We start from the raw sequence: 13,255 nt of genomic DNA on the forward strand, positions 1-13,255 counted from the left end.
GCGCTGCCGCTGCCGCCGCGCGCGCCGATTCGCAGCGGCAGATTCGCCGGGAGTCCCTACGCCAAAACGGCCGCACCGGGAGGGCGAAGACAAGGTAAGAGACCGAGGCCGGGGCGGTAACACGAGGACTCGAACCGGCGATCTCCGGACCGGGCCTTCAACACACAAACCCGCCGGCCCGGTGGGCGGTGTGCCAGCATCTGGGGGAGGAGCGAGGCGGCCTTCGGGGCGGTGCTTCCGGGGGCGGGACTTCACTGGGACGGGGTGGGGAGGAGTGGGCGGGTCTTTGAGTGATGGGCAGGGTCTGGGGAGCTGGGCCTGATTGGGTCTAGCCGGGAGGAGCGGGCGAGGCCTGATCGGGCGGGAACTGATTGGGACTAGGTCTGGAGTGGTGGGCGGAGCCTTAATGTGACGAGTTGTCTGAGTGGAACAGAGCAGGCAGTGGTGGGCGGGACCCGAGAGTGACAGGCGGGACCTGCGTAGGCGTTCCCTGATTGGGACCCGGAGTGGTGGGAAGGCCCTGGAAGAGAAGCGGGGAGCGGTGACTGGTAGGCGGGAGTGGGGACTGGTGGGTGGGACCTTGAAGTGACGAAAGCCGAAAACCAAAAGACACACCCACTGCCACCGAGTCGGCCCCATCCGGTTTCCTAGGCTGTAAATTTTCACGGAAATAGATTGCCACACCTCTTTTGGAGGGAGAGAGCCAGCAGGCTCGAACCGCGTAGCTTTCAGATAGCAGCCTTATACCTTAGCCACAGAGCCAGCAGAGTTCTTGGTAAATCAGCAAGAAGGATCCAATTAGGATGGAGACTGATAGGCGGAGCCTGAACCAGTCGAAGGGCGTGGTAGACCAGGGGCCTAAACCGGTGGGCGGGCCTAGCTGGTGAACCCGGCAGAGGCGCGTTCCGGCGTGCGGAAGGGGCCTCCGGCCGCTGCCCGGCTAGAGAGGCCTCGGAGATGCAGTGTCCAGACCCGCGAGCTGAGGCGCTGCCCCCAGCCTAGAGCCACCTCCTGGCAGTGCCTAGATGCTTGCCGTGCGCCGCTAGTAAACCTTCCCCTACGATTCGCCCCTTCTGGCGATCACCGTGGTCGTCACGCCGTGTCCCCCGACCAGAGTGGACCGTGCTCGCCACGGGCCCGCAAAGTGTCATCTGCGCGTTCTGTTCACAGTAGTCACGAAACCCAGGAAGTTCTTGACAATAAACCATAACATAAATGGTTGGCAAGCCGACATTTTTTTAGATCTCTAAAACTTAGCTAGAGAGTATTCGGAAGATCGATTAATCACAAAACCCGCCCTCGCAGATACAACAGAGTCTCCCCAGTCAGCTTCTAAAGTCGATTTTCAACCCACCACTGCCACCTAGTCAATTCCAGCTCATAGCGATCCCCATAGGATTTCCTAAAGGCTTAAATCTTTACCGACGCAGACTGCCCCATCTTTCTCCACCAGGGTGGCTGGTGGGTTCAAACCTCCAACCCTTCAGCTAGCAGCCGAGCGTTTAACCACTGCACCACCAGGGCGCCTACCAAACCCAAATGAAACCACCTCAAGGACAGATGAATAAAGAAGTTCAATGAAGCCAACAGTCCGGCAACAAACCTGTTCTACATGGACTCCAGCTGCTGTGGAGTCTTCACCGCCCCATGTCAGAGAAGAACAGAGCTCCCCAGGGCTGTCACGGCTGACCGTTCAAAGACATGCTGCCAAGCCATCCTTCCAAGGCTTCTCAGTGGACTGGAACTTCCAACCTTTTCATCAGCAGCTGAGCATGAGCATTGTAGGACTGCATAGGATCCGTGTCAAGAGGAAAAGACAGGCTCCTCAGAAGTGTCGATTGCCTTTCCTTGGCGGGAGAGAGTACCCTAAATCCCTGCCTCACACAGTCACAACAAAATACCAGTGACATTGAGAGCTAGACTCAAACAGGAATTTGAGACTCAAATGTAAGACATGTTCTAAAGCTCTAGTGGATGTTCTCCATAGTGGGGGATGTAGCACTTGCCAATGTCAGACCCCAGCCACCCTCCTGCAGGGTATAAAACCTCACTGCTGTCAGGTTGATCTGACTCATAGCGACCCCTCTTTGGGTTTCCGAGGCCAAAACGAACTGATCGATCTTCATCCATTTCAGGAAGTGGCGTATGATCTAGAACCAATGGTAATGAAGGAAGAAGTCAAAGCTGCAATGAAAGAACTGGCAAAGAACAAGGCTCCGGGAATTGATGGCATACCAATTGAGATATTTCAACAAACACATGCCCCATTGGAGGCACTCACTCAGTTATGCCAAGAGATTTGGAAGACAGCTACCTGGCCAACTGACTGGAAGAGATCCATATTTGTGCCCATTCCAAAGAAAGGTGATCCCACAGAATGTAGAAATTACAGAACAATATCATTAATATCGCACGCAAGTAAAATCTTACTGAAGATAATTCAGAAACGTTTGCAGCAGTATATTGACAGAGAACTTCCAGAGGTTCAAGCCGGATTCAGAAGAGGACGTGGAACAAGGGATATCATAGCTGTTCTCAGATGGATCTTGGCTCAAGGCAAAGAATACCAGAAAGATGTTTACTTGTGTTTTATTGACTATGCAAAGGCATTTGATTGTGTGGATCATGAAAAATTATGGATAACATTGAGAAGAATGGGAATTCCCAAGCACTTGATTGTACTCATGAGGAATCTGTACCTTGACCAGGAGGCTGTCGTTCAAACAGAACAAGGGGACACTACATGGTTTAAAATCAAGAAGGGAGTGCGTCAGGGTTGTATCTTTTCTCCACACTTATACAATCTATATGCTGAGCAAATAATTCGAGAAGCTGGACTATATGAAGAAAAACGTGGTATCAGGATTGGAGGAAGAATCATTAACAACCTGAGATATGCAGACGATACAACTTTGCTTGCTGAAAGTGAGGATGACTTAAGGCACCTACTGATGAAGGTTGAAGAACACAGTCTGCAGTATGGAGTACGTCTCAATATAAAGAAAACAAAAATCCTCACAACTGGACCAATGAGCAGCATCACAATAAATGGAGAGAAGATTGAGGTTGTCAAAGAATTCACGTTGCTTGGTTCTACAATTGATGCCAACGGAAGCAGCAGTCAGGACATTAGACGACGTGTAGCATTGGGAAAGTCAACTGCGAAGGAACTGTTTCAAATGCGGAGGAGCAAGGATATCCCCTTGAGGACTAAGGTGCGCCTGACACAAGCCATGATATTTCCAATCACCTCGTATGCATGTGAGAGCTGGACAATGAATAAGGAAGACCAAAGAAGAGTTGATGCTTTTGAGTTGTGGTGCTGGCGAAGAATGCTGAAAGTACCGTGGACTGCTAAGAGAACTAACAGATCTGTCCTGGAGGAAGTGCAGCCAGAATGCTCCTTGGAAGCAAAAATGGCCAGACTGTCTCACCTATTTTGGTCATGTTGTAAGAAGGGACCATTCCCTGGAGAAGGATGTCATGCTTGGTAGGGTGGAGGGTCGTCGAAAGAGGGGGAGGCCTTCAAGGAGATGGATTGATACAGTGGCTGCGATGATGGGCTCAAGTATAGCAGGGATTGTGGGGCTGGCGTGGGATCGGGCAGCCTTCTGTTCTGCTGTGCATGGGGTCGCTATGAGTCGGAAACGACTCGACGGCACTTAACAACAACAACAATCTCTACGGAAGTAGATTGCCCAGTCTTCCTTCCAAGGAGTGGCTGGTGGGTTTGAACCGCCAGCCTTCTGGTTAGCAGTCAGATGCCTTGTTGTTGTTGTTGTTAGGTGGTTAGGTGCCGTCGCATCATGCCGACTCATAGTGACCCTACGCACAGCGGAATGGAACAGTGCCTGGTCTTGAACCAGCCTCACCATCCTTGCTATACCTGAGCCCATCGTTGCAGCCACTGTGTCAATCGATGTTGTTGAGGACCTTCCCCTTCTTGGTTGACCCTCCACTTTACCAAGCATGATATCCTTCTCCAGGGAATGGTTACTTGTGACAACATGACCAAAGCAGGTGAGACGAAGTCTTGCCATTCTAGCTTCCAAAGACCATTCCGGCTGCACCTCTTCCAGGACAGATTTGTTAGTCCTCTTAGTAGACCATGATACTCTCAGCATTCTTCGCCAACACCACAATCAAAAGCATCAACTCTTCTTCAGTCTTCCTTATTCATCGTCCAGCTCTCACATGCCTAAGAGGTGACTGAAAATACCACGGCTTGGGTTAGGCACACCTTAGTCTTCAAGGAGACATCTTTGCTCTTCATTACTTGAAAGAGGTCTTTGGGAGCAGATTTTCCCAATGATATACGTCTTCTGATGTCTTGACTGCTGCTTCCATTGGTGTTGATTGTAGAACCACATAATATGAAGTCCTTGACAACTTCAATCTTTTCCCATTTATCGTGAATCAGTTTATCGTGGCTCAGTTGTGAGGATTTTTGTTTCCTTTACATTGAGGTGTAATCCGTACTGTAGACTGGGGTCTTTCATCTTCACCAGTAAGTGCTTCGAGTCGTCCTCACTTTCAGCAAGCAAAGTGGTGTCGTCTGTGTAGTGCAGGTTGTTATTGAGTCTTTCTCCAATGCTGATGCCACATTCTTCTTCAGATGCCTTAGGTCCTATGTGTGAAGCTGGAACATGTGTGCCAGTGAGCCATGGGAACAAGCTGCGCCACCCGGTGGATTCAGCCAGGAGACGTACTGCACTTTGGAGCTGCCTAGACTAGTGCCTTTTCTTCGTCTTTAATAAAATATTTCAGGCATACCTAAAAGTAGAAAGAAAAGAGGAAGATACAAAGGAACCGTCACTTAGCTACAGCCAAATTGAGCATTCTCCCATATTGGTCATTTCAGTACATACCGACTAGAGTAGCTGTTGTTGCTGACAGCACCTGGGTCTTCCCAGCTTCCGCCCCCACGCTGCCTGCCCAGAGGTGACCGCTACCTGGTACTGGGTGAGGGTCAGTGCCCACAGGTTTGTACACTTCACAACCGAATCTCTGTGTGTGTCCATAAACAATGGAGACTGATGACTGTTTTACATGGTGTTGAATTGCACATCAATGATCTCACCCCTAACCGTCACGAGTTGCCTTTGTCCTCATCAGTGTTTCTGAGATTTGTCTAGATTCAGGCACCACTATTCAATGCTGCAGAGTATTTTATTGAAACAACAGAGCATGCTTTACTTACACATCTCCTGCTGAGGAAACAGGTTCTGCCACAACCCTGTATGTCTCCCTGTGCATGTGGGTCAGTGTTTCTCCAGCATGGTACCTAGCACGTCACTATTGTTGTTGTTAAGTGCCGTCGAGTCGTTTCTGACTCATAGCGACCCCATGCACAGCAGAACGAAACACTGCCCAATCCCGCGCCAGCCCCACAATCCCTGCTATACTTCAGCTCATCATTGCAGCTACCGTATCAATTCATCTTGTTGAAGGCCTCCCCCTCTTTCGTCGACCCTCCACCCTACCAAGCATGACATCCTTCTCCAGGGAATGGTCCCTTCTTACAACATGACCAAAATAGGTGAGACGAAGTCTGGCCATTTTTGCTTCCAAGGAGCATTCTGGCTGCACTTCCTCCAGGACAGATCTGTTAGTTCTTTTAGCAGTCCACGGTACTTTCAGCATTCTTCGCCAGCACCACAACTCAAAAGCATCAACTCTTCTTTGGTCTTCCTTATTCATTGTCCAGCTCTCACATGCATAAGAGGCGACTGAAAATATCATGGCTTGTGTCAGGCGCACCTTAGTCCTCAAGGAGATATCCTTGCTCCTCAGCACTTGAAACAGTTCCTTCGCAGTTGACTTTCCCAATGCTACACGTCGTCTAATGTCCTGACTGCTGCTTCCGTTGGCATCGATTGTAAAACCAAGCAACGTGAATTCTTTGACAACCTCAATCTTCTCTCCATTTAATGTGATGCTGCTCATTGGTCCAGTTGTGAGGATTTTTGTTTTCTTTATATTGAGATGTACTCCATACTGCAGACTGTGTTCTTCAACCTTCATCAGTAGGTGCCTTAAGTCATCCTCACTTTCAGCAAGCAAAGTTGTATCGTCTGCATATCTCAGGTTGTTAATGTTACACAGCAACCGATACTATACCAAGAACTGGTGAATAGTTAGGGCAAGGTGGGACTGCTGGGTTATCGTTTTCTGCAACAACGTGCTATAGCACGTCACTACGCATTGCCAAATTAATCTCCAGAATTGTTGTAGAAAACGATAACCCAGCAGTCCCACCTTGCCCTAACTATTCACCAGTTCTTGGTATAGTATCAGTTGCTGTGTAACAATTGACTTTACAAAGCTTGTTGTTGTTGTTGTTGTTAGGTACTGTCCAGTCAGCTCCGTCTCATAGCAACCAGTGTACAATAGAACGAATACCACCCGGTCCGGCAGCATCCTCACAGACCTGCTATGTGTGAGCCCATTGTCACAGCCCCTCTGTCACTCCATCTCTTTGAGGGGCTTCCTTTTTGTCGCTGTCCCTCTACTTTACCAAGCATGATATCCTTCTCCAGGGAGTGGTCCCTTCTTACAATTCGACCAAAGTAGGTGAAAGGAAGTCTGGCCATTCTCGCTTCCAAGGAGCATTCCAGCTGCACTTCTTCCAGGACAGATTTATTCATTCTTCTGGTATTTTCAGTATTCTTTGCCAACGCCACAATTCAAAGGCATCAGTTTTTCAGTTTTCCTTATTATCCAGCTTTTACATGCATATATGGTGATTGAAAATATCATGGGTTTGGTTAGGCACACCTTGGTCTTCAAAGTGACATCTTTCCTCTTTTGACATTTAAAGAGGTCTTCTGCAGCAGATTTGCTCAGTACAGTATGACATCTGATTTCTTGACTGCTGCTTCCATGGGTGTTGCAAAAAGGACTTGGCCGTGGCATCTTCTGACCTTCTCTAACTTCATGAGAGGAAGACAGAATCACCATCAGCAGCCCAAGGCTTATTCCTATGAAACCAGACATGCCGCCACCCTCCAGCCTTTTACCAGTTCTGACACCAACCGTCTCTCCCACAGCACTTACTTCTCTGCTGGGTTCGATAATTTGTTGCAGTGGCCCCACAGAACTCACAGACAATAGTCACGATTATAGGGTTTGTTAGGGAAGTAACAGGCTACAATTCAGGTTCAGGAAGGCACTCAGGATATGATTCTTTGATCAGAGCAGTCTCCCTTCTTCTGTGTCCTCAGACACGCCTCTCTGGCCCTTGGCCTCTCAGCCTGGCCTCTGCCTCTGTGGGCCAGGTAAGCCTGCTGCTCCGTCTCATGCCTCTTGGTTCCACGGCCACTGTTTCTCTGCCAGGGTGTCTCTCAACCGAGGAGGTCCAAAGCAGGGATCTTGGGTCCAAGGACTTGCTCCACTTCACCTCCAGCTCTTTTCTCTTGATGGCAGTGAGATTCCCTCTCTGCCTTTAAAAACCAAACCAAACTCACTGTTGTAGAGTTGATTCTGATTCAGAGCGACCCCTCCTTGGGTTTCTAAGGTGGTATCTCTAGGGAAGTAGATTGCCCAGCCTTCCTTCCAAGGAGTGGCTGATGGGTTTGAACCACCAGCCTTCAAGTCAGCAGCCAAATGCCTTAGGCACTACACCACCAGAGCTCCCATCTCTGCCCCTGTTGTTATTGTTATGTGCCATCAAGTCGGACCCAACTCATAGCAACCCCTCCTTGAGTTTCCGAGGCAGTATCACTATGGAAGTAGATTGCCCCATCTTTCTTCTGAGGAGCGGCTGGTGGGTTTGAACCGCCAACCTTCTGGTTAGCAGTCAAGTGCCTTAGGCACTACACTACCAAAGCTCCTATCTCTGCCTCTAAGAGAGCTCATTTTTAAGCCTGGAAGAGTGAGAAAATTAACCAATCCCAACATTGGAGTTCTACACACTTTATTTGCATGGTCCCACCCAGTAATCAAGCAGGAGTTACAAAGACTAGGCTAGAAAAGCCATTCACCAAGCAATTCACTGCACCACAGGTGTTCATTGTGGATCCAAGTAAAATGAAATCCCTGACAACTCCAATCTTTTATCCATTTATTGCGATGTTGCATATTGGTCTAGTTGTGAGGATTTTTGTTTTCTTTATGTTGATGTGTAACCCATACTGAAAGCTATAGTCTTTGATCTTCATCAATAAGTGCTTCAAGTCATCTTCATTTTCAGCAAGCAAAGTTGTGTCATCTACGTATCATAGAATGTTGATGAGTCTTCCTCCAATCTTAATGCCACATCTTGCTCATATAGTCCAGCTCCTTGGATATTTGCTCAGCATACGGACTGAGTAAGTATGGTGAAAGGATACAGCCCTGATGCACTCCTTTCCTAATTTTAAACCATGCAGAGTCCCCTTGTTCTGTTCAAACAACAGCCTCTTGGTCTGTGTACAGGTTTGTTATGAGCACAATCAAGTGTTCTGGAATTCCCATTCTTCTCAATGTTACCCATAATTTGTTGTCAAAGCGTGTTGTAGTTATTGTTGTTGTTAGATACCATTGAGTCTGTTCTGACTCCTAGCGACCCCATGTACAACAGAACGAAACATTGTGTGATCCTGTGCCAGCCTCACAATCCTTGCTATACCTTGAGCCAGTTGTTGTAGCCACTCTGTCAGTTCATCTAGTTGTGGGTCTTTCCCTCTGTCACTGACCCTCTACTTTACCAAGCATGATATCCTTCGGTAGGGAATGGTCCCTTCTGACAACATGACCAAAATATGAGAGACAAAGTCTGGTCATTCTCACTTCCAAGGGGCATTCTGGCTACACTTTTCACAGGACAGATTTGTTCATTCTTCTGGCAGTCCATAGTATTTTCAGTATTGTTTCCCCACACCATAATTCAAAGGCATCAACTCTTCGTTGTTCTTCCTTGTTTGTTGTCTGGCTTTCACATACATGTGAAGAAATTGAAAATAAGATGGCTTGGGTTAGACACACCTTAGTCTTCAAAGTGACATCTTTGAATGTATTACACCTCAACATAGAGAAAAGAAAAATCCTCGCAACTGGACTAATAAGCAACATCATGACAAATGGAGAAAAGATTGAAGTTGTCAGGGATTTCATTTTACTTGGATCCACAGTCAACACTCATGGAAGCAGCAGTCAAGAAATCAGATGTCATATTGCACTGCAATCTGCTGCAAAAGACCTCGTTAAAGTGTTAAGAAGCAAAGATGTCAAAACTTAGCTACTTAAAACAAAAGTTTATTCTCTCGATTTCTGAGGGTCAGGAATTTGAGTGCCACTGTGTTGCCATGAATCACTTACTCTGGCTCTTCTAGCCATAGTCTTTGTGGCTGTCACACAATGACTGGGTGGGATTATGCAAATAAGGTGCTTATGGCTCACCTCGGAAGGAAGGTTGGGCAATCCTACTTCCGTAGTGATACTGCCTTGGAAACCCAAGGAGGGGTCGCTATGAGTCGGGGCCGACTCAACGGCAAACAACAACAACAACAACATGGCTCACCAAGGGGATTGGACAGCTTGCTGCTGTTGCAAATAAAGTGTATAGAATTTGTGATGCCTTTGGTTATGTGTTGACTTGGCTGGGCTGTGATTTTTAGTGGTTTGGCAATTATATAGTGATGTGGTCATCCTCTATTTTGTGATCTGATGTAGTTATCCCCCATTTTGTGATGTGTTATAAATCCTAATCTGTATGTCTGTCACAAGGATCTCTGGTGGCATAGTAGGTAAGGCATTTGGCTGCTAACCATAAGTTCAGCTGCTCAAACCCACTAGCTCCACAGGAGGAAGATGAGGCAATCTACTTCTTTAAAGATTTATAGCCTTGGAAACCCAATGAGTTGGAATCAACTCAATGGCAGTGGGTTTGGTTTTGGTTTTTGGTATGCCACGGTTATGGTCTCATTTAGAAGTGAGTTGTCTGTTATGTTAATGAGGCAAGATAAGGGTGGGATATATCTTGAGTCACCACCTTATTTGATTTGGGGGTGTGACTCAGGTCAACACCCTTACTTCAGTCACACTTTTACCACTCTTGCACTGCCTTGCTCAAGTAGAAGATTTACTTGAGGGTGTGATCTACATCATATATATATAAAAACCCACCGCTGTCAAGTCGGACTCAACTCATAACAACCCTCCTTGGGTTTCCAAGGCAGTATCACTACGGAAGCAGATTGCCCAATCTTCCTTCCAAGGAGTGGCTGGTGGGTTTAAACCTCCAGCGTTCTGGTTAGCAGTCAAGTGCCTTAGGCACTGCACCACCAGAGCTCCTTCATATACTTGTGTGTGTGTGTGTGTGTGTGTGTATCTATGTAAATGCTCCGGTGAAGTTCCATCCCTTGCTCTGGATGCTGCATCCAGCCCATCGTCATCTGATCTCTGCTTCTTGAACCAGCAGCCTATCATCTGACCTGATTCACAAGGGGCGGGAGGTAGTTGGTATTAGAGATGATAGAGTGGTACAGCAGTTTGAGAATGCTGGACATTTGGGACATCTTTAACCACCACCTCATAGGAAGCAGCTTTGTGCTGATCCTTATCAAATGAATTATTCATTCAGAAATTTAGCTGGGTGATTCTAAATTCTGCTCAGGGTCTCTCATGAGATTACAGTCAAAGTGTCTGCTAGAGTTGCATTATATGAAGACTTGAACGGGCTGGGAATGTCTACTTCTAAACTCACTCACTTAGGAGTCATATGACTCTTGGCAGGAGGCCTTGGTTCCTCACAGTGTAGGCTTTGCCATGTGGCTGCTTGAGTGTCCTCACAACATGGCAGCTGGCTTTCCTCAGACCAAGTGATCCATGAGAGACCAAGACTGAAGTCACAACGTTTTATATGACCTACCCTCAGAAGTCACACTCCATCATTTCCACCACATTCTGTTAGAAGTAAGTCACTATGAATGTTCCACACTTGAGAGGGAGGAAAGTGACCTATGTCTCCTGGAGGCAGGAGTTTTCATGAATATGTGAACATATTTTAAAACCCACACGTGCCCCACACCTTGTCCTCTGCTGACGGAGGCTCATGGTCACTGGACTTCTCACCAATGAACTGGGAACTCTCAGTAACAAATGAGCGATGCAGACCTCTGAGAGAGAAGGAGCCATATCCAGAAGCTCATCATCCAAGACGATGTTTGAGGATGTGTGAGAGTCTGGGTAGTATGTCACTCACTCTCTCCAGCTGAGGAGAATATGCAAGAAAAGACGCAAGGCAAAGAGAAGAGACCAAGACAGAGCCCTCAAGACAGAGGAGCTGAACAGGAGAGAGAGTTGGGAATCTTGCTCTACCTATGTCTCTGCCTCCTCTCCTCCTAGACAGAGACAAGGTGACACCACCTGTCCTCCTGGATGGAAGAGGTGACATCACCTGTCCTCCTAGACAGAGAGAAGATGTGACACCACCTGTCCTCCTAGACAGAGAGAAGAGGTGACAGCTATGACAGGGATGGAAGGAGATCTCCAATCAGCTGAAGCCCCAGAGCTGAGGACAGTGGACACTCAGTTCCCTACACTTGAGAGGCAGGTGCCCGACTGCAGGCCCATTCCTGACTTACTGACGGAGTGCCAGCCTGGACCAGGTCTCCTGCTCCAGGGCAGCCTGTCAAAGAAGCTGGGTGTTGGCTCTGTCACAGGGAGTTCCCAGAAGCAGGGAGGCCTTGGGTTGTGCTCTTCCCTATCCACAAGGAAGAGGACCCTGTAAAGAGCTGCAGGCCATTACCCAGCACTTGGGGGATGGCTGGAGGAGGGAACTTGCCCTTCCCTGGAGCTTGCTGTACTTCTGCAACAGGTCCAGCCCTAACAGTGCAGCCTCAAGGTGGGGTAGGGTGAGAGTTTGTGGGGACCTTGGCAGGTATGCGCTCTACTGCCCTTGGAGGAGCTGTCAGGGAGGCTGGCAAGGAGCTGGCCTCGGGAAGAGCCTGACTTCTTGTTGCACATTTGACAATAATGGTTGTTTTCCCCTGTTGGATTCTTTTTAAATTTTTGTTTTCAGTGGTTTCACTGCGATGTTGCTAGGTACATTTCTGATTGAATCCCACTTACATTTCACAAAGCTTATTGAATCTATGGTGTTTGTCTTTCATCAGTGTTTGAAAATTCTTGGCCAATATCTTTCCAAATATTGCGTCTGCATTTTCTATTTTTTCTCCTTTTCTTGGATTCCAGTTACACCTCTGTTAGATTTTTTAATTTTTTTTTTCAATTTTTCAGTTTTAATTTTTATTGTGATTTGGGTAAAGATTTACAGAGCAAATTCATTTTCCATACAGAAGTTCATATACATTTTATTTCATGGCATGGACTGCAATTCTTCACAATGTAACAGCTCTCTTCCCACTTCCTCCCTGTAGTTAACTACCTCCTCCCAGTGTCTTCTTTCTCATGCATTCCTGCCCATTGAGCTCTCTCCCTGTGCAAACACTGCCATTCTGTTCTCCCATCATTGATTGTCCTAAAGAGTGTGTCTACCTGATGTAAGAGTTCACCCCATGTGCCCGTCTATTATTTGGCTGGAAGCCACAGGAGTTAGTTCAGTTCCAGACCTGAAGGATAACTAGGGGTCATAGTCTCAGGGGTCTCACCAGGCTCTATCAGACCAGTAAACCTCGTCTTTTTTTTTTTTTTTTTTTAATAAATTTGAGTTTTGTTCCATATTGTTCTCCCATTTTGATCTTTTTCCAAGTGGTTGACAGTGGTAGCCAGGCACTGTCTAGTTCTTGTAGGCTGAGGATTACATGGTCTGCTAGGCCCTTGGACTAATGGTTTCCATGCGTCTTTGGTTTTCTTCATTCTTCTTTGCTCTGGATGAGGAAAAACTCAGCATTGCACCTAGTTGGTCACTTGCAAGCTTTTAAGACTCTGGATGCTACTCACCAAAGGAGGATGTAGAACAATGTTTTGTGTAGTATGTTATGCCAGTTGAGCTTGAAGTCCCCTGTAACCACAGTCCTGAGACATAGGTCCAACTACTTGCTCCCTCTTGGCTGTGGCCAAGCCCTCTGTTGATTTTTACTGTATCCCAAATATTCCATCCACCACTTGTCTGTCAGTTTGTTGTACTGTGGTGGCTTGTGTGTTGCTATGAAGCTGGAGGCTATGCCACCGGTGTTTCAAATACCAGCAGGGTTACCTTGTATATTTCATATACTCTACTCTTCAGCCAAAACCAGGCCAGGAGCAGATTGTGGAACAGACCATCAACTGCTCATATGCAAATTCAACTTGAAGTTAAAGACAATTAAAACAA

Source organism: Orycteropus afer, unplaced genomic scaffold (genome assembly GCF_000298275.1).
Source record: "Orycteropus afer afer isolate SDZICR_OR568_19922 unplaced genomic scaffold, OryAfe1.0 scaffold00128, whole genome shotgun sequence".
Classification (NCBI taxonomy): Eukaryota; Metazoa; Chordata; class Mammalia; order Tubulidentata; family Orycteropodidae; genus Orycteropus; species Orycteropus afer.